Here is a 19,911-nt window from a genome sequence, read left to right as displayed (position 1 = left end):
CTGGACTCAGGTTACAGGATCCTGCAGGATTGTTACTGTGACTCCACCTGCCATTGAACTGAAGAACTGGTATGTAGCCCTGGAAGTGGAGGAGATGAGAGCATGCCAGGGAGAGGAAGGACCAAAGCTCAAAATCCTCAAAGTTGCTAGATCCATGACCACTATGTAGCATAAGGTAGTGGTGGTTGGTGATTCTCTTCTGAGGGGGACAGAAGTGTCCATCTGCAGATCAGACATGATATCCCAGGAAATATGCTTTCTACCTGGTACCAAAATCCAAGATGTTACGGAGAGCTTGCAGAGACTCATCAAGCCTAATGACAATTATCCAAAATTTCTCATTCATGTTGTCACTAATGATACTGCATGTTGCCCTTTTGAACAAATCAAAAGTGACTTTGTAAATCTGGGAGAGAAGGTGAAGCACAGGTGCACAGGTAGTATTCTCATCAATCCTTCCTATTGAGGGTAAAGGCTTGGGCAGAGAAGCTTGCATACTTAAGATGAATGCGTGGTTGCATGGATGGTGTTGTTGAGAGCATTTTGGATTCCTGGACCATGGGATGATTGTTGAAGGACTGATGAGCAGGGATGGTGTGCATCTATCAAAAAGGGAAGATGTGTCTTCAGCAGCAGACTGGCTAACCTGCTGAGGAGGAATTTAAACTAGAATCATTGGGGCAGGGTGATCAAAGCCCTGAGGTAAGGTGAAGGGGAGAAAAATGTAGAAACAGATAAAGATAAGGCTGAATTGCTTAACAAATATTTCTGTTCTGTGTTCACAGCTGAAGTGCCGGGAACAAGACCACAGAAGACAAATGCAAATAGTGATAGAGGTGTGGTAGAACCTTATCAATTTTCAGAGGACTGTGTTTGTGTGGAGCTAGCTAAATTGAAGGTGGACAAGGCAATGGGGCCAGATGGTACTGAAAGAACTTAGGGAACTTAGAGAAATTCTGGCAGCTCAGCTGGCTGATCTTTTCAATGCTTCTCTAGAATTGGGAGTGGTACCGGAGGACAGGAGAAGGGCGGATGTGGTCCCTCTCCATAAAAGTGGAAGGAAGAAGTAGGGAAATACGGGCTAAGTCTGACTTTAGAGGTAAATAAATTAATAGAAACACCTTTAAAACAGAGAATAGTGCAGTTTCTGGAATCCAGTGGATCACAGGATAAGAGGCAATATGGATTCATTAGAGGCAGGTCTTGTCAGACAAATCAGATCAATTTCTTTGACTGGGTGACCAGGGAATTGGATAGAGGTAGTAGGCTAGATGTGGTATATTTAGATTTTAGCAAAGCCTTTGACAGTATTGCACACAGGCGTCTAATAAATAAACTGCGTGCTTTTGGGATGGCCCAAAGTGATGGACCGGGTCAGGAACTGATTGAGTGGAAGGCGACAGAGGGTGATCTCTCTGAGAAAAGGGATGCTACCAGTGGTGTGCCTCAAGGTTTGGTTCTTAGTCCTGTTCTTTTTAACATTTTTGTAAGCAATATTCATGAGGGGTTGTCAGGTAAAATTTGCCTCTTTGTGAATGATACCAAAATCTGTAATAGAGTAGACATAGCAAAGCTTGGACTGAAATGTGACAACTAAAATTTAATGCTAAGAAATATAAGGTTATGCATTTGGGCTGCAAAAACCTGAGAGAATGGTACAATTCAAGGGGTGAGAAACATTTGTGCATGAGAGAGGAGCGGGATTTGGGAATGATAGTATGCGATGATCTTAAGGGAGCCAAATAGGTCAAAAAGTTGACAGTGAAAGCTGGAAGGTTGCTAGGGTGCATAGGGAGAGGTATGGCTAGTAGGGAAAATGAGGTATTGATGCCCCTGTATAAGGCTCTGGTGAGATCTCATTTAGAATAGTGTGTACAATTTAGGAAACTGCACCTTCAAAAAGATGGAGTTGGTCCAGAAGAAGACTACTAAAATGATATGTGGTCATCATAAGGCGTATGGGGATAGATTTAAAGATCTCAATATGTATACTTTGGAGGAAAGGTAGGAAATGAGAGATATAGAGACATTTAAATACCTATATGGCATAAATGTGCATGAGGAATGTCATTTGAAAGGAAGCTCTGGAATGAGAGGTCATAAGATGAAGTTAAAAGGTGATCTGCTCAGGAGTAATCTAAGAGAATACTTTTTTTTACAGAAAGTGTGGTAGATGTGTTGAACAGACTCCCGTTTGAGGTTTTGGAGACAAAAACTGTGTCTGAATTCAAGAAAGCATGGTACAGGCACGTGGCATCTCTTAGGGAGAGGAGGAGATAGTGGATGCTTTGGATGGGCAGACTGAATGGGCCATTTGGCCTTTACCGGCCATATATTTATCTGCTATATTTCAATCTCATCAATTCTGCATAATATTACACAATTGTACACATTTTTGCTCAAGCATTGCACTCTATTATATAGTAGAATACCTATTAATAGTGTGCATTCTTGAGGAATAGTTCACATTATTGATGATAAAGCAAATAAAGGGGCCTTTTTACCTAACTTTGATAAAAAGTGGTCTTTTTGTGTCCTGACAATGATCATTCCCCTGCGTTAAGGCTATTTAAACTGCTGGGGCAAAATAGCCAATTTTATTTTCCCTATTAATGGCACATGCTAATTTTCCCATTAGTAGTAAGGCTCACACACTAAGCACTAATGCATGTGTAACACAGGAAAATGGCCTAACATAGAACACTCTGAAGCAAAATTATTTTTCCTTTTTGCATTAGTGATGTTACTTATTCTCTTTGATTAGCTTTATGATACAAGATTTATTCTTGGTTATAAATTGTAAAGGCATTAAATATAAAATTTTAAAAATCAAAAACTAGAGTAAAATGAATAATAAAATCAATGATATCTTTCTGAAAATGAAAAATAAATGACCTAAGTTAATGTTACCTTTATTTAAGCTATGATTCATCTCCAATTTCATTATAGGCATATATTATTAATAGATATAGGACTAGTTAAGAAGGCAGATTTTTAAAGAATGTATCTCCGATTCTGTACTATATATTACTGAATTTGATTTATGGCCGCTAAAACATTGACTGTTTTAAAATGAATAATGAAACAAATAGCATATTTCTTTAACGCACACTCAATTATTATTTATCCTGTATGAGGGGCCTCTGAAAAGTTACCACCAGCCAAACTAAGAAAAGAATGATGTGGAGCCATGAAATTTTCATGTTATTCCACACTTTTCTTGACACTTTTCATTTCAACGATATGAAATGAAAGAAAGTGTGTCAAGAAAAGTGTGGAATAATGTGCAAATTTCATGACTCCGCTTCATTTTCTTCTTGGTTGGGCTGAGAACTTTTCAGCGTCCCCCTCGTACATGTTGCTACAGAAACATTCTAATTATATACGCAGATTTAAAATGGTGCATAAATGCTGATCATTAAAACATTATTGCATAGCTGCTGACAAGGGAATAATGTGAGGGAAAAGTAGCATAGCAAATTAATCCTAGAGGCTTGGTCCTGTATTTTCCTTATTGCCAGGTGGGTATCCGTTCATATAAAGTGACAGCAGAAGTCAGTGTCAGAGATCTAATTTGGGGGTTCAGTGTGACCTGTCATGGTGGTATATGGATTCTAGTTTTCTTTCTAGCAAAAACAACAACAAAAAATACATTTTCCATCCACGCAAAAGTACAATGCTGGGTGAAATATTCCTGTGCTCTTGCACAGTCAATCTACTAATTTTGCAGGGAATGCCAAACGTAGATCAGTTGCATTTCATTACATCTAATGAACACCTTGTGAAAATATTGCAGTGTGATTTGTGGGCTACGGCGTGTCTTTCCCCCTGTGTCACATAATGTGGCAAACCTCAGTGTTTGCTGTTAACAATAAACGTAATATATAAGTAAAACTGCAGCTCCAGTCAGGAGCTGGTTGTGAGAACACTAATTTTAAATGAAGTTTTGTTTAAAATATGAATTCTAGTATATGCCAGAATGCCTTAATGGATTTTTTTTTTTTAATTTTCCAGCTCCTAAAAGTTAAGAGGTTGATTTTCAAAATGTTTTATATGAGTAGCTTTGGAATTAAAGAAATTAATCAGTTGTACAGATATTTTAAAAACCTTTGTCGCATAATTTTTGGATGGGTATCTGTAGGTTTGTCTAAAAATTATGGTGTCAAGTCTATGACAAAAAGCTCCCCATTTCCTGAGCAATGGTCCCAGACTATCCCTATAACCTACCGCTACTCTTATCTGTACCCCTCAATTCCTTTATCCTCTAGGAACCTATCCAAACCTTCTTTGAAGCCTTGTAACGTGCTCCGGCCTATCACAGCCTCCGGAAGCGCGTTCCATGTGTCCACCACCCTCTGGGTGAAAAAGAACTTTCTGGCATTTGTTTTAAACCTGTCTCCTTTTAATTTTTCTGAGTGCCCCCTTGTACTTGTGGTTCCCCATAATCTGAAAAATCTGTCCCTGTCTACTTTTTCTATACCCTTCAGGATCTTGAAGGTTTCTTAGAGGAGACATGATAGAAACCTTCAAGATCCTGAAGGGTATAGAAAAAGTAGACAGGGACAGATTTTTCAGATTATGGGGAACCACAAGTACAAGGGGGCACTCAGAAAAATTAAAAGGAGACAGGTTTAAAACAAATGCCAGAAAGTTCTTTTTCACCCAGAGGGTGGTGGACACATGGAACGCGCTTCCGGAGGCTGTGATAGGCCGGAGCACGTTACAAGGCTTCAAAGAAGGTTTGGATAGGTTCCTAGAGGATAAAGGAATTGAGGGGTACAGATAAGAGTAGCGGTAGGTTATAGGGATAGTCTGGGACCATTGCTCAGGAAATGGGACTGATGGGCCACCGCGGGAGCGGACCGCTGGGCGAGATGGACCTCTGGTCTGCCTCAGCGGAGGCAACTTCTTATGTTCTTATTTAGATGACTTGAGCATGCACACCTAGAGCAGGCATAGCTACAGGTTTTCTAAATGCAGCAGAGTTGTGTATAACTTAGGGCTCCTTTTACTAAGGTGCGCTAGGGCTTTAACACGCAGAATTGCACACGCTACATTGCCACGTGCGCTAGACCTTAATGCCAGCATTGAGCTGGCGCTAGTTCTAGAAGTGTAGCGCACGGCAATTTCCTGCGTGCGCTAAAAAACGTTAGCGCACCTTAGTAAAAGGAGCCCTTACAGTATTTATTTATTTATTTTGATTTATTAACTGCCTTTGTGAAGAGCACAACCAGGGCAGGATTAACCAATAGGCCAAGTAGGCACGTGCCTAGGGCCCGAAATGGTCAGGGGGGCCTGATGAAGGAGAGCATCAACATTGTTTTTTCCAAATGGTGATGGTCCCCTCCTGCATCGATTGGCAACGCGGGCCTCCCCGATTGGTAACGCGGGCCCCCCCCCCCCCATCGATGGAAAGTAAGACAAGCAAGCAACGCGGGTAAGAAAGGCAATGGGTAATTTTGCAAGCGGTGCTGCTTGCTCAAAGCTTCCCTCTGACGCAGCTTCCTGTTTCCGCCTGGGCACATGGTGGGGTGGGACGGGGCAGGGGGCCCAGCGTACTTGTGCGCCTAGGGGCCCTTGACAAATTAATCCTGCCCTGAGCACAACCCAAGTATTCTGTGAATTACATGCACACAGTGTGATCTCGCTATCCAACTGTCTGTTTCATTTTCATGGATTGGCTTAGTCACCCAAAATAAAGTGTAGCCCATTTTCACTATTCCTGCTCATTTTAACTTATTCACGGTATAGCGCAAGAACAAATGAAAGTGTTTTCCCATGAGGATGATGATATACTTAGAAGGGTGTGTGAGTATTGTTATACCAAAAGACTGTATAAACTGTACTTTTTCCCCCCCCAAAAAAAGGTATACAGGTGTATATACATTTATAAAATGCTCAATATAATAGTTTAGGGAATTCGATAACAAAAGTGTACAGTGAGCAGGGTTGCACAGTACTCTAGCCCCCTTTTTCCCATTGGACCAATGGTTTTGTATTTGCATTTTTGGTAGTCATGGAGTTTTCTAGGAACTTAACCCCAGAAAATAATGAAAATGCATTGTAATTGGAAGCCCTACTCATGTCTCACCCATGCCCCGCACATATGTATGTCCTCCTTGCATTTATGCACTAAATGATGTCTAAAAAGATAGGCGCCTATTTCTTGGCAATAGCGCTTATTAAAGAATCATACTTAACTTAAAACTTAGGCACTTGTAATGTAGGCCAGGATTTTAAAGACCTACATTAAGTCCTTTAGAGAATTGTGTCTAGTGGCACCTAAGAACTTCTTCACCCCTAAACACATCTACCTTGGTGTTAGGCACTTTTAGGTTTCATGTGATAGGTGCCTATGAAAATAGGCACCTATTACCCAATTAATTTTTTATTTTTTTTTCAATTAAGAGCTTATTTTCTAATTACATTATGAACCTAACTTGAAGCAACTATATTTAGGCATCTCTTATAGAATTTCCTCCTAAGCGGCCGTTTAACTAAAGCTTAACATGCACTAAAGGAATTAGTGTGCTTTAAATGCTAAGAAGCCCATTTTATATCCATGGATTTCTTTGCATTTAGCACATGATAATCCCATTAGCACACACTAAGGCCTCCTTTATGAAACTGCGAAAGCAGTTTCTAGTGCGGGGAGCCGTGCTGAATGGCCCACGCTGTTCCCGACACTCATTGAGTTCCTATGAGCGTTGGGAGCAGCGTGGGCCATTCAGCGCGGCTCCCGGCGCTAGAAACTGCTTTCGCAGTTTCGTAAAAGAGGGGGAAAGCTTTTGTAAAAGGGTCCATATATTCGGGTGTGCTATTATGTTTATGTTTATGCATATGCTTGATATACCGCTGTTTCTGATCAAGAGGTCACAACGGTTAGCACAACAGACTATCAGGTAGTAATAGTAGTAATAGATACTTGAGTATTTTTCCTATCTGTTCCAGCGGGCTCACAATGTAACTACTGAATAGGTATGATGCGCCTTGCTATCATTTTCACAGGGAAGTGTACACTTACACACATAGGCCCTGATTCTATGAAGTCTGTCTACCTACTTTAAATTGAGCAGATAGGCTTAATCAGTGCTGAGATTAGCACTTAGCACTTAGCACCTAGCACTTCACAATCATCTTTAATTTGACTCATTTGAAAGCTAGACGCCTAATTTGAAAATCAGTTCTATAAAAAATAGGCGCCTATTCCAAAGTACCTACACTAAAAGTGACATGGGGCAGATCAAGGTGGTGTTTTCAAGTTAGGCGCCTCTTTATGAATCCAATGCGGTTAAACTCTGATACTGGCACCTAACTTTAGGCACAGAAAACCCTGACAAAAATTGGAGATGCCTAAATGTTGAGATGCTGAGCATGCTTAGGTGACACCATGATTCTATAATGGGCACCTAAGTTCTATGGAGTCGGTGTCGATATCAGCGCCTAACTTTAGGTGAACTTTATAGAATCAGGGCCATAGGTGAAAATTCTATAAATAACGCTCAAAATTTGGTGCTGAAAAAAATATTGGTGCTGAATAGTATCGTATAATGGGTGTTTGGGATGGGCACCCTTCATAAAATAGCATGCAGTGCTGGAATTGTGCTCAACTTTGGACATAAGTTATACCAACTGAAATCAGGTGAAAATCCTGATGTGCAAGTTAGATGCAGATCCCCTAAACTCTATAACCTTTAAGACCCTCTATAACATCTTAAGGGAACACCCTTGACCAACTCAGACATCTCCCGTGATTGTTGCCTTTATAATAGCTCCTTTCAGTTTTGCCCACTGCTTTCCTACTTCTTCCAGATGTTCTCATCCAGTTAATTTCTTGCTCTAATTCCCCATCTGAACAAAGTTAGCTTTTCTTTTAAACTTTAGAACCTTCACTTTTGAATGAACGTTCTCTATACATATGTTAATATTAAACCATACCATACAGTGATCACTGGATGCCAAATGATCACCCACTATAACATAAGAACACTTTCTCCATTTGTAAGCACTAAGTCCCAGTATGGCTCCATCTCACATAAGCACATATAAGCACATAAGCAATGCCTCTGCCGGGTCAGACCTGAGGTCCATCGTGCCCAGCAGTCCGCTCACGCGGCGGCCCAACAGGTCCAGGACCTGTGCAGTAAATTTCTATCTATACCCCTCTATCCCCTTTTCCAGCAGGAATTTGTCCAAACCTTTCTTAAACCCCAGTACTGTACTCTGCCCTATAACTTCCTCTGGAATTGTATTCCAGGTGTCCACCACACGTTGTGTAAAGAAGAACTTCCTAGCATTAGTTTTGAATTTGCCTCCTTTCAACTTTTCCGAATGCCCTCTTGTTTTTTTATTTTCTGAAAGTTTGAAGAATCTGTCCCTCTCTACTCTCTCTATGCCCTTCATGATATTGTAAGTCTCTATCATATCCCCTCTTAATCTTCTCTTTTCTAGGGAAAAGAGTCCCAGTTTTTCCAATCTCTCAGCATATGAAAGGCTTTCCATCCCCTTAATCAGTCGTGTTGCTCTCCTCTGAACTCTCTCGAGCAATGCCATATCCTTTTTAAGGTACGGTGACCAATACTGGACGCAGTACTCAAGATGTGGACGCACCATTGCCCGATACAGCGGCAGGATAACTTCTTTCGTTCTGGTTGTAATACCTTTCTTGATTATACCTAGCATTCTATTCGCTCTCTTAGTGGCAGCTGCGCACTGTGCTGTCGGCTTCATTGTCATGTCCACCATCACCCCCAAGTCCCTTTCTTGTGCACTCTCATTCAAAAACTTCCCTCCCATCACATAATTATACCTCGAGTTTTTGCTTCCCACATGCAATACTTTACACTTCCCAACATTGAATTTCATCTGCCATCTCTCTGCCCATTCCCCTAGTTTGTCCAAGTCTCTTTGCAATTCTTCGCAGTCCTCCTTTGTCCGAGCTCTACTAAATAGTTTGGTGTCGTCCGCAAATTTTATTATCTCACACTTCGTCCCTGTTTCTAGATCATTTATGAATATGTTAAAAAGCAGTGGCCCGAGCACCGAGCCCTGCGGAACACCACTCGTGACCTTTCTCCAGTCTGAGTAGTGGCCCTTCACCCCTACCCTCTGTTTCCTACCTTCTAACCAGTTTCTGATCCATCTATGCACGTCTCCGTCCACCCCATGGTTCTTCAGTTTCCGGAGTAGACGTTCATGAGGCACCTTGTCAAAGGCTTTCTGGAAATCTAGGTATATGATGTCTATGGGGTCTCCTCTGTCCATTTGTTTGTTAATTCCTTCGAAGAAGTGCAGTAAGTTAGTCAGGCACGATCTTCCCCTGCAGAAACCATGTTGGCTGGTTTTCAGAAGTTCGTTTCTTTCAAAATGTTTATCGATGTTTTCTTTTATCAGTGCTTCCGCCATTTTCCCCGGAACCGAGGTCAGACTCACCGGTCTGTAGTTTCCCGGGTTCCCTCTTGATCCCTTTTTAAAGATGGGCGTTACGTTGGCTATCTTCCAATCCTCCGGAATCACACCTGTTTTCAGAGATAGGTTGCAAATTTGCTGCAGTAGTTCTGCTATTTCCTCCTTGAGTTCCATTGCCAACTTATGGAACATTTCTCATTGTAGACAATCCAGGGTCTCTCCACTTTTAGGAGATCCCACAATAGGGAATAACATCTGGCATATTCAAATCTCCTATTAGTAGTACTTTACATTTTACAGCTATATTTTGAATGTCTTCTATTAAATCTCTGTCCACTTCTTCCATCTGTGAAGGAGGCATGTATATCACACCAATGTAAATATATTTTCCATTCCCTCTTTCCAGTGGATTTAATATGGTATGTGACATACTGTTTAATGCCACTCCCCTCTTCTTCCTCCCCTGTCTTTCCTGAACAGATTATAGCCCAGTATAACTATATCCCAGTCATGGTTCTCCATGATCACCACTAATTCCAACTTAGTCTCTCTTCCATCACAGCCTCTTGATCCAGAACCTAGATTCTCCTACTTCAAGCATTAGTATATTCTGCATTCCAAACATTGCTCCTTTTTCTCATTTGTGTAAATATATTTAGTGATTCTCTTATCTGAGGGCTTATACCTACCTGGGTGCTTTGATACCTTGCTCCATCCATTCTCATTTAAAACCCTCTTCAGTAGGTTAGCCTAGTCTACTGCTGAAAAAATTTCTTCCCTATTTTAACAGATGCACACCAGCCCTGCTCAGCTCTTGGAAAACCATCCCATGGTCCAGGTGGTCAAAATGCTCTCAATAACATCATCCGCACAGCCACACATTCATCTCTTCTCTACCCTGGCTTCTACTCTTGATAGGGAGATCAATGAGAACACTACCTGAACACCTGACTGATTCACCTTTGTTCCCAGAACTACAAAGTCACTTTTGATATGTTTGGAGGGGTACCTCACAGTATAATTAGTGCCAATGTGGATGAGCAGCATCAGATAATAGTCATTAGAATTGATGAGTCTTGGCAAGCTCTCCATTACATTTTGAATTTTGGCAACAGGCAGACTTATCCATTTAAATTTAAAACCACTCAGCAGTTCAATTTAAATGGATATTATTGCTGAAAATATACTGAAAGTTATCTAGATAGCTTATTCAAATAACTTAAGGTGTTGACCACACCAATAAATATCAAACTCCAAGATGTGCTAAAAAGTGAACATAAGAATTGCTATAATGAGACAGACCAAAGGTCCATCAAGCCCAGTATCCTGTTTCCAACAGTGGCCAACCCATATCTCAAGTACATAGCTAGATACTAAGTAGTAAAACATATTTTATGCTGCTTATCCTAGGAATAAGCAGTGGGTGGATTTTCCCAAGCCATCTCAATAATGGCCTATAGACTTATCTTTTAGAAATTATCCACATTTTTTTTAAACCCCACTAAGCCAACTTATTTCACCACATTCTCTGGTAACAAATTCCAGAGTTTAATTACACATTGTTTATTTTAAATTTTCTTCTTAGTAGCTTCATTGCATGCCCCCTAGTCCTAGTATTTTTTTGGAACGAGTGAACAAGTGATTCACATCTACCATTTCCACTCCACTCATTATTTTATAGACCTCTATCATATATTCTCTGAGCTGTCTCTTCTCCAAGCTAAAGTGATGTAGCTGCTTTAGCCTTTCCTCATAGGGAAGTCCCATCTCTTTTATTATTTCCATTGCCCTTCTCTGTAATTTTTCTAATTTTGCTATATATTTTTTTTAGATGTGACGACCAGAACTGCACACAGTATTTGCTTTCTTAGCTGCTGCTGTACATTGAGGAGGGTTTTAACATGTCTTCAACAATGACACCTAGATCCTTTTCCTGGGCAGTGACTCCTAACATAGAACCCAAACATCACGCCACTATACTGTAGTTTAGGTTCCTCATTCCTGCTTGAATCACTTTACATTTGCTCACATCAAACATCATCTGCCATTTTGATGCCCAGTCTCCCAGTTTCACAAAGTCCTCTTATAATTTTTCACAATCCTCTTGCAAATTAACAAATTTGAACAACTTTGTGTCATCAGCAAATTTAATTATCTCACTAGTTATTTCCATCTCTAGATCATTGATAAATATGTTAAAATGCTGCGGTCTCAGCAAAGACCCCTGGGGAACCCCAATATTTACCCCTCTCCATTGAAAATAGTGAACATTTAAATCTACTTTGTGTTTTGTCTTTCAACCAGTTCTTAATCCATATCAGGACATTACCTCCATGCTCTGAAACCACTTTTAGCACGGCTGTAAAATGGCCGCATTTTGCATTTCCTCAATTAATGGCCAGGCGCCAATTTCCCAATTAGCATGTGGCCATTAGTGCAATAGCTCTAACTAACACCTATTTTCTATGTGATAAGGGCTCCCATAATAACCACATACTAATCAGTTAGTGCATGGTGATATAGCTGGGTTAACCAATTAAAGCTGGGCAACCCAACTGTCTACCCCCAAACACGTTCTCTGCACTAAAATATAAAGCATGTTTTAGTGCTTGAGGATCGTGCAGATTGAAAAACTACTGCAGGATGCCTAATCATACTCTGTAACAGTGGATTTTAACCTGTGGTAAGCATACGTCAGTGCTTACTGCAGCTCAGTAACAGAGCACATCTGTTTCCAGGTACTGAATGAAGGTGGACTGTTTCATGCATCTATTTGTTGATTCTCTAGCTAGTCAGAGCATTTGCCTTGCCATTCCATGATAAAAACCTCTAGCACAGCTTGATAAAAGGGGGGGGGGGAGGGTAAATTTGTAATGTCTAATAACTAGTTCATATTGTTGAAATTAATTACTTATTTATATGCCTGGATATATCTAACCTCTTAATTTTAGGACTCACATTGAATCTCTATATGAGAATTTTATGGGATATAAAAAATGATGTAATGGTAATGGTGTTAGTTAGGTGCCATTGACTCGTGCTCAAGTCCTAGCGACTTGATGAATTACAGATCTAAAAAGAGATCAGTTTTATGCTAGTCCGGTAAGGTCCTCCAGCATCATCTCCATGGTTTTTTTCAACATGTCCAGCCATCTGATTGCAGGTCACTCTCTTCGCTTGGTTCCTTCAATCATCCCAAACATAATGTCAAGTTTCAAGTTTCAAGTTTATTAGATTTTAATATACCGACCATCAAGCAAATATCTGGACGGTTTACATTAGATTTAAAAAAGATAGATAAGAATAAGAACAATTGAAGAAATGCTAAGTAATTTAAATAATATATAATATTAAGTAATTTAAATAATATATAGTGAACATTTAAGACATTAACAAGACGAACTTAACAGTGAGGATAGAGGGAATGGATGGGTAAAGTTACATTGTAGGTAGAAAAAGGAAAAAGAGGGGTTGGGAAAAAAACATGTTGGATGGGGATAAAATATATGAAATGTTTATAAAAGAGAGAAATTAAATAGAAGAGAAATTAAAAAGAGAAATTAAATAGAAGAGAATGCATCACGAAATAAAAATGTTTTCAAGTTTTTCTTAAATTTGTCAAGATGTTGTTCGTCTCGAAGTGGTTGTGGAAGAGAGTTCCACAATGTCGGGGCAGTTACCGCAAAATTTATTTTTCGTGTGTAATAAAACTCTTTTATAGACGGAATCAATAAGAGATTTTGATTTGAAGATCTCAAAGTTCGAGTAGAGCACTGAGGAATGAGAAGTTTGTGAAGATATAGCGGCAGATGAGAAGATTTTATTTTGAATGACAAAAGGATGATTTTGTAGGTGATTCGATGCATCATGGGTAGCCAGTGAGCTTCTTTCAGAGCTGGCGTAACATGATCATATTTACCTAGATGAGTTTTATTGCGGTGTTTTGTATAAGTTGAAGGCGTCAAATTTCTTTTTGTGGGAGGCCATTGAGTAAGGAATTACAGTAATCTTTCTCTTCTGACAGAGTAGCCAAAATAAGACATTCCTAACTTTATTATTTGGGCTTCGAGTGACATAGCTCATTTGATCTCATCCAGAATCAATTTGTTAGTTGCTCTGGAAGTCCAGGCAAACATAAAATCCTTCTCCTGCACTAAAGCTCAAATAAGTCCATTTTCTTTCTGTCTTATTTCGCTTGGAATGTCATTTCCTTGCCTTTAAATACTTGATCAAGAGCCTTTATTGAAGAGTGTCCCAATGCTATTCTGTGGAGTATTTCTTCCTTGCTAGTTGATTCCTTGCTTATTTAAGAGCCCCGGAGATTGAAATCCTTTAACTTCTATTGTCTTCAAGCTCAAAATCTTCATCATTTTCCATGTTCATGATCTTCATCTTGTTTATATTCAGTTCCAATCCCATGTTATGACTTTTGGATTTGACTTTTCTCAGTAGATAAAACATGTCTTCTTTGCTGTTGGTGATGTATCATCTGCATAGTGCAGGTTGTTTATATTTTGGGCACTAACTTTGAAACCAACACTCTCTTCCAAATTTGCTTTTCTGAAGATGGTTTTGCCATAAAGGTTGAAAGGTAAGGTGGCAAGATGCATGTAACTGATAGTATTCTATAAACTGCACTTATTAGATGGTGTCAAACTCATGGTCTGCTCATGCTTCTCACCAGTTTATGCTTGTCTTGGAATTATACCCTATATCACTAAGGGCTAAATGCACTAAAGTCAGTCAGTAATACCAACTGGATCACTGTTGGCTGATTATGTGACCGATTCTGGCTGAGCGATCAATGCACTACCAAGTTTACATGCAAATCATTTGCCTGCAAACCCGACAGATTGCTCAGTGAGCGATTGACACATGCGCAGAGTCCTAACAGCAGTGACAGAGGAAGCAGCCTCATGTCACTGCTCTTAGGGCTTCTTTGATTTTATTGCACATATGTTGTGCATGTGTTACCTTTGGTAGATGTAGAGAGCTGGAAGGAAGCACGGTCCCTCCAGATTCAAGGCCCACACGTGGTAAATATCAGGACTTTCCCTTCCCTGTGCACCATGTGATGCTCCTCCCTTTGTATTCCATGTGATGCACAGGGAGGGTCCTAAGGTCTGACATCTGAGCAAATCAGGACATTAGGCCCCTCCCCATGCATCACATGGGATATAGAGGGAGGAGCCTTATTGGCTCAGATGCCCAAGGCTCCTCCCCTTGGGAGGGGCCATGGACATCTGATCCAATCAGGGCCATAGGCTCCTCCCCATGCATCACATGGTGCACCAGGGAGGGGAAGGTCCATAATTATTCACGTCATGCTCCCCTCTAGCTATCAACATCTACCAAAGGTGTGAATATGGGGGAGTGGGCATCCCTCTAGCTATCAATATCTACCAAAAGTATGAATGAGAGGAAGGAGTGGGCATCCCTCTTGGTTTTTTTTCGGGAGGAAGGGGAGAGGGGATGGTTGGGGGGGGTCGATGGTGCAGGTGTCCAGGGGGTATGGCGTGGGGTACTTGGCCAGGCAGGAGGGAGTAGGCATCCCTCATGCCATTTTCACTGACATGGGGGGGTCGCGGTGCTGATTCATGGGGGGGGGTGTTGGGGAGAGCTGTCATTGGCGGTGGGGGATTTTTTTATTTTTTATTTTTATGGGACAGATATTTTGTGTGTGTAACACATGCAAACTATCTGTGCCATTGAAAAAAAATAAAAAAACAGGCAGACCTGTCGTTAACACAGTTTTCCGATAGCTAAAACCCCTGAGGGTTGGGTTTTTTTTTTCTTGGCATAGCCAAGTGATGTTAGTGCATCAATCATTAGCTACTTTGTATGGGGTTTTAGCTAATTTGCATGGCCAGATCGTAAAATGGTCGCTGTACCTCAAGAAGGACATGAAGTTCTTGAAGGGGTCCAGAAGAGAGCGACTAAACTGATAAAAGGTATGGAAAACTTTTCATACACTGACAGGTTGAAAATGCTGGGGCTGTTCTCCCTAGAGAAGAGGAGACTTAGAGGAGACATGATAGAAACCTTCAAAATCCTGAAGGGCATAGAGAAGGTAGACAGGGACAGATTCTTCAGATTGTGGGGAACCACAAATACTAGGGGTCACTCGGCAAAATTGAAAGGGGACAGGTTTAGAACAAATGCTAGGAAGTTCTTTTTTACCCAGAGGGTGGTGGACACATGGAACGCGCTTCCGGAGGTTGTGATAAGCCAGAGCACAGTACAGGGGTTCAAGGAAGGTTTAGATAGATTCCTAAAGGATAAGGGGATTGAGGGGTACAGATAAAAAGCAGAGGTAGGTTATAGAGATGGTAAAGAAACCACTTCAGAGGTCATAGACCTGATGGGTCGCCGCGAGAGCGGACCGCTGGGCGCGATGGACCTCTGGTCTGACCCAGCGGAGGCAACTCTTATGTTCTTATGTTCTTAAGGGGAAAAGCATGCAGTGAGTCATTTTGTGCATTGGGTCGGTAAAAACGATTGTTGCTAAAGCTGTGAAAACAGGTTTAACGACAATCGCTGACTTTAGTGCATCTAGCCCTTAGATACTACTTTATAGAATAACAACTACTGCAATTATGTGCAAAAATGTCAATTAAGGATACCATTGGTGTAAGTGGCATGTAGCTCTAGACAGCCTTATATAATTGTCCTCTTTGTTTCATTTCACTTGACTCAATCAGTTACTTTTGGCTCAGAAATAAATTAATGATTATGGCTAAAAGTTCAAGAGCTTATATTCCAGATGGTCTAAAAAAAAAAAAAATTCACATCACAGAGTATAATACAACATCGAAAAATATTAAGGGGTCCTTTTACAAAGGCACGGTAGCGGTTTAATGCGCTGAATACCGCGCGTTAAACCGCCTGCCATGCTAGAACCTAACGCCTCCATTGATGAGACATTAGGATTTTATGTCCGACGCGCTAACCCCCATAGCGCGCCTTGATAAAAGGAGCCCTAACATGTATATTTAAAAGAAAGCCTTTTTTTCTGAAACAAATTTGAACTATACATTGTACTCTTCTGAGTTATAAATATTTGTTTTATAAACGCTCTTAGGACAAAGTTTCCTGCAAGATAATAATGTAAAGAATATGCTTTATGCCATCATAGGCACTCTTCTATCAAACTGCGATAGTTTTTAGTGCGGGGAGCTCAATGAGCGTTGGGAGCAGCGCGGGCCGTTCAGCGCGGCTCCCCACGCTAAAAATTGCTGTCGCAGTTTTGATAGAAGAGGGCCATCGTCAACAACATTTAAATAACTCGATAGCCTAATTTCATAAGGGGGAGGAATTGATCGCATGAGCAGTAGCTTGTGCTAAACCACATTTCCACTAGAACGACATTCCTCTACGTGGCAGTAATAGAAAGCTCAGTTTCTATTAAAACTAAGTCTTTAAGTAAAATCAAACTGATCAATAGGCTGAAATCACTGAAAAGAAATATTACCAGAGCTATAATAGGGAAAACTTCCATTAAAAATCTACTAAGTCTTGACCTGAGCAGGTGGTATACAATCTAATAAAAGTGTGAAAAAGCTAATCTTTAAATTTGTAGACTGAACATAGCAATTCAGATCAGTGGGCTTGTATATGTTATTTTCCTTGGTCTGTTCAGTATAAGGAAACACATGCTTTCTTGTTTGAGCAAAGTCCTGATTATGAATGGACTGCTCACAAAGCTCATTAATTATATCCTTTATAAAAACATGCTTGCATTAAACAGCCATTTGTCCTATCTTAAAATATTTCACTGGCACATGAATAATTCCAGGACAAGGGCTAGAAAGCTAATTATAAAATAATTAGTTATGTGTTATTTAATTACTCGTGTCTTCACCTCCACTTAGTTCTCACTTTTTGGGGTAACCTTTTTTTTTTCCTCATCACCCTCTTTTGCATAAGCAATACATCAGAAACCACTCTATAATAAATGCCCAACAGCTCCTGGCCTTGAACAGCTTATTCGCCTAATTGCACATCCCTTGTGGATTTTTCATAATACTTTACAGATCTAATTTAAATACTTTTACAAAATTCATCAAAAACATTCTCTGAGGCACATTTACACAGCTTACTTTTAAAACTTCTAATGAATTCTCCTGATATGTAATTTTATACTCAACATCATGATTTGAATTAAATAGTATTGAACAAGGTGTTCATTATTGGATGTGAATTATAATTAGAATGATAGGCAACCTTAACTAAGAAAACTCTTTTATTAATTTTCCTCTGGGACTCCCAGTTTGCAATCCAGTACAAACACCTACTCCTTCTGCTTAAATCCTCTATAAAGGTTACGTGTAAATTAAATGCTGTCAGTTTTAGTTGTGATGCACTGAGAATTAACTCTTGAAATGGCAGATGTGGCATACTGTTTTCATTAGTTATATAATATTTGTAGACCTACATTTTACATCGTAGATTTCCTAAGCATCATACACTAGTTTAACAAACTGATAACTCATTGGTGCAAGAACAGCCTCCAAAAAGTTTTGATAAGTGACTGCAATGACAGCTAAACCACTTGTGGGTAAACCATGCAAAAGCATTGAATAATGGGAGAAATGTACAGGAATCTTTCTATTAGTAGCTTTTTATTACTTCAAACAATCCAGCTGATTTTAGTCTTGCCCAGTGTGCAACACGGAGTGCATTCTTTCCAGAATGATAATTAAAACCGCTGTGGTTAGCAGCCCCACTGTGACCACAGCTCTGCTACAGTTGTATATTTTGTTTTAAAAAGCTTACTTTGATGTTTGTTTGTTTTATGCTGATTACATTTAAATATGCATTACAACATAGGAAGAAAGACCAGGGAGCTGAATGACTACTTTACAGATTTTCAGCTGTGACAATCACTGGCGTACAGTGGCACATTTATAATCAAACGAGTGTATTTCATTCATCCCCTTAGTGTTTTGGACACTGGAAGAGAAATCTCTCATAAATGTCATGTTTTGATAAATAACAGCTGTAACCTTGGCACTCACACTGCACCCAAGCATTGTTACTCACCATTAATAAACACCAATCCAATTTGTTGGCAACAAATTGGTCGCAGCCATTTTAACACTTTCGACCAATACTTCAAACAATTAACATTGCCTCCCCCCCCATTTTGTCAGATGGCCTTCTCCTACCCTTCCCTTAATTTGGAGGCTAGATGGTGAGGTCCTAGCCTCCGTCTCTCCATGGCACTCCTACATCATAAGACTGTAATCCCTTAACCAATTCAACTTAAGGCGAGCCATGTGGTGACTCCAAGACCTTGCCTTAGCTCGACACGGTCTCACAGCTAAGCCGTTGCCTCTTGTTACACTTTTCCCAGTTTTTCCTTAAATGACCACCTGGCTTAGACCCTTAGACTCACACAGCTGGGACAAGACCCCTCTCCTTACCATTCCCCCTTTGGATTCCTGCCTTTCAAGGGCTAGGAGGTCAACAAAAGCAAGCTCCCCTCTCACTGTTCACCCTCCTTTCTTCACTTCCTGCTCCCAACAGCCTTAGACCACTAGAGTTCTTGACTTCCTACCCACTTTCTCTCTGCTCCTACTCCTTCACCTATAAATCAGGCTCCCTTTTTCTCCTTCCCTAACCCTTTTTGTTCATCCCCCATGCTATATGTCATCCTTCCCAACATTTTAACCCTTCCACACTCAGTCTCCTCTTTTCCCCTTGGGTGTGTTCAGCCAAGGTTAATAGTCCCCCCTGATAATTCCAGTGGGGAGATTCACTTATTTAAAGGTCTAGTTAAGACAGATGTGGGGTATTAAAATGTATTTTGCACAGCTTATAACAAAAAAAAAAAAAAAAAAGAATTGAGATGTGCAAGCAATGAAACAATCATAGATCCTTCAGAAATGCCTCTCCCAGCTCCACAAAAACGCCATCCCACATCCCATGCCACCCTCTCTGCTCATCCGCAATGGAATATGTTGGCAAAAGCCATGCTGTCACCCACTTCCCCATGCCTGCATTCATGGTCAAAATCAACAGTATCCCTTTTTTAGCATGTGCATGGTCATGTCTGGGAGAAGCTACTATATAGAGAAGTCTCATAATTCCAGTCTTAGGCATACAAGTACATATGGTTGAGAACATAAGAATTGCCATACTGGGTTCATCAAGCCCAGTATCCTGTTTCCAACAGTGGCCAACCCAAGTCCCAAATACCCATGGATGGCAATGTCTTCCATGTGAAACTGCTGTGTTGGTAATGGCCATGATCTACACCGAGCAAGCTCCGTGCATGTGGGGAAGGCTAGCATTATGGTGGGAGCAGAAGTTTAAGCACCAGTGTGAGCAAGATACCATCTCCATTGGGTGTCCATTTGGGGTTGTGGCTCATCTTACACCCCCATGAGTGGGAGGTAAGGAAGAGAACTTCAGATCACATGGGGCCCATTTAGGGCACACTTTATCCAGTATTAGGAAACACAGGAAAGGTCAGAGTTGTAAGGCTAACACCTAAATGTA

The sequence above is a fragment of the Geotrypetes seraphini genome, chromosome 1 (assembly GCF_902459505.1).
Source record: "Geotrypetes seraphini chromosome 1, aGeoSer1.1, whole genome shotgun sequence".
In the NCBI taxonomy this organism is placed as follows: Eukaryota; Metazoa; Chordata; class Amphibia; order Gymnophiona; family Dermophiidae; genus Geotrypetes; species Geotrypetes seraphini.
Note: the sequence above shows the minus strand (reverse complement) of the source record.